Source organism: Anopheles nili, chromosome 2 (assembly GCF_943737925.1).
Source record: "Anopheles nili chromosome 2, idAnoNiliSN_F5_01, whole genome shotgun sequence".
Lineage (NCBI taxonomy): Eukaryota > Metazoa > Arthropoda > Insecta > Diptera > Culicidae > Anopheles > Anopheles nili.
The window spans coordinates 8,737,570-8,740,591 of record NC_071291.1 but is presented as its reverse complement, the minus strand read 5'-3'; positions in this window follow the sequence as shown (position 1 = coordinate 8,740,591).

The following is a 3,022-nucleotide window of genomic DNA, read 5'->3' as shown; positions in this document are numbered from 1 at the left end:
AACCGGCGGTGGTATGTACCATATTAATTTCAAGCCGTGTTTGACCGAGCGTTTTTCCCGGTGGCTTTTTTTTGCTCCTCTTTTTTAGGATGCGTGCGTGTGTGTGTGTGTGCTCGAGAGCGCGCACACCCCGGCTATCATACTTGGAATGTTGATGTAAAAGTTTTCGGTGTGCCCTTTGCGTTCGTTTTGTTTTGCGGCACTCGGCAGGGCCTGGCCACATCGGTGGTGTTTGGATACCGAATGAAATATGCATACTTGCACATGCTGGCCGTCCTTGCTGGCCACCAGCAGCTCCCGAACCCGCGCCCTAAGCTTGGGAGAATGATATCATGAATAAAGAATCGTTGTTTCTCGCTCGGAGTCGAGATTTTTTCTCTCCCCTTTTTTTTCCGAACACTGTGTAGTGCACCGGAGTGCTTTCGCGACCATTACATTGCGATGGCATTTTTTCCGCGTTTCTGTTCCTTCCACACCGTGTGTTGGGAGCATGCGTGTATGTGTGTGTCTGTGTGGCTTCTACATGAGTCATGAATTTAAAAGGATATGGGATGTTTATTGCAGCGCCTTTAAAAAGGGCATTACCATTTGTAGAAATTGCAGTTTATTTGTTCAGCAGCAAATTGGGAAGCGGATTCCGGAACTATTGGCGTGTGGCGCCTGGCTGCCTAACGATGGCTTTATGGGGTTCGTGCTGATTGGGCCGGTCATTTAGTGAAGAAAGAGAAAGAAAATAATACGTATGTACGTACCTTCGCCTACACCAAACTGGATGTGACTGCTGGCGGAATATTCACCATGGCAATAGATTCCACACCGAATGGGATCAGTGGAGCACGATCGGGGGATTAAAGGCATAAGTTTATGTTGATTAATTTCTGGAAATGCCAAATGTTATTCAGCTGAAATTAAAATTAAAATCCAACGAGAGTCCCGATGATGGGAAGAGAAGGTTTTTCCGGTGCCAGGAGCGAAATAATCCGTTCTTACTTTGTGCTGATTAGTTACGACTTACCCGTGGTAAACTTTTTCCTTCCGAACCAATTCCGCTTTCCGTTGTGTGGTGAAGCCGCCTGTTTAGCTTTTGAAAGGAATAAATTATCCTCACGCCACTCGGCTTCGTTTCTTCCGACCGGGAGTGGCGCTGTTTTCGCTCGGTGCTATTTACCCGCAGCAAGCTGTGAAAAATTCGCTTCTTTCCTGCTCACCCATGGTTCTTATCCTCCCATGGTTCCAGCCAGTAAATCTCCTCCTTAAGCTCCGAGTGTAGTCCTTTTTTTATGAACAAAGTAGAGAAAAATATAACAGAATTTGCTCAAAACTTACGACTTGTTGGAGCATCATCCTGGCGCTTGTGCCGGTACAGGAAACGCGGCGGCACGGGTCGTCGGAAAAAAGGGAGTTATTTCTGAGCAGTCAGCACCCATGGAGGGACTGCCAGCCGATTGTGGCTTTGTGGCGAAAGGAAAAAAAAAGCCAAAATGAATTAAGCTACTAATATTTTGGTGAGTAGATTACGGACGTTCGAGCTCGTACGTTTCCTTCGCTCGCTTCATGGCAATTTTTTTTCGCCTACGCGGGACGTCCCTTTAGCTCTGAACGGATCGGAACGGTAATGGAAAACTCTCTGTGTTTGTATGTTTGACGATGGTGCTCAGGCGTATCATCCGTTCCTGGTCGCATTTTTTAACAAAACCCACAAACGCAAACCATGCTAGATAATTTTCTCGCCCTCGCCACGGAGTCCGTTTTCCATTCCGAGCGAGTGGCAAAAGCGAGTGGGCACAGTCTATTACGTGCGAAAACCTAACCGACCGGACTAGAACGGGTTATGACCCGAAGGACATTCCAATGCTCGCGTTGTGTTTTTCTTTCCATTTTTATTTCCTTGTTTGTTTTGCGTTTGTGGCCCGAGAAAAACCCCCTACGCAATTGATCACGGTTAGCCGGGGTTGGGAAGCTGAGTTTGGTTTTAACGACTCAATATGGTGGGCCAGCTATCTCCATAAATCGTTAAAGCAAGATTTATGCTAAGCTACCAACTTACTGCCTGCCGGAATGCACCGGCAAAGATGTGGCTGTGGATTCAAGCGCACAGAGGCGCAAGGCCGGGTTAGAAAGGAAGCTTAGTATGGGTGTTTTTTTTCCTCTCCCGCCTTTATGCTGGCTGCCCTTTTTCCAATTTAGAATACTGATTACTTCACTGGGCCCTCGCCACCGTGGCGTTGTAGGCGCTAGACAATCGTTGGCTTTACGATTTGAGGTTTCATCTGTTCGTTTCCAAGCCCGAATAGTGCGACCTACTCTGGTGGCGCATCGTTGGTCCGGGTATAGGCCCAGGTTTCGTCTGCGGGTCCATGTGAGAGAAAGATACCTCGTCTACAAGGTTCCGTGGGGGAGGTGGAATTTCCTGTTGGAAAGCGTGAATTATGGCACCCCGAAACATGTGGCAGGGTGACCTTTTTGGAGGCTCCACGAATGGTGCCCCATTTTTCTCACCCTAACGCGCGTCTATGATGAGTCAACTGGTCAACCGGGGGGTTGCTCGTAGGTCCGACAATAGGACACCGGAAATGGCGAAGAATGTGAATAGGACTAACATACGACGGGGTTGGGTGAGTAAGTTCGGATTTGTGCATTAGAGCGCTTGATCTTTTTTTTTCTTTCGTTCTCCAACGAATGGACCAATGCAGACGACAGGTGGTGGCCTCGCAATTTTCAGCTTCTTTTTTCGGCATGAAAAAGAATTTTCGCCAGCCGATGCTGGCGTGTCCGTGTGAAAAATACGACACGGAAGTCCGACCCGGATGTAGAGCATGAATACGGCGACAGTAGTCATCTATTTGACCGCACATTCATGCCGGCGATGTAAGGCATCCAAGGCTGGAATTGGCGGTTCTGTGAATGGCTTTTGATGCGAACGAATAATGAAGGGATTTCATTTAGCTGTTTTCCAGCCAGTACGATTTATTCTTCATAGAAACGTTTTCTTGGTGCAATGTCAGAGGTAAATTTACATTTA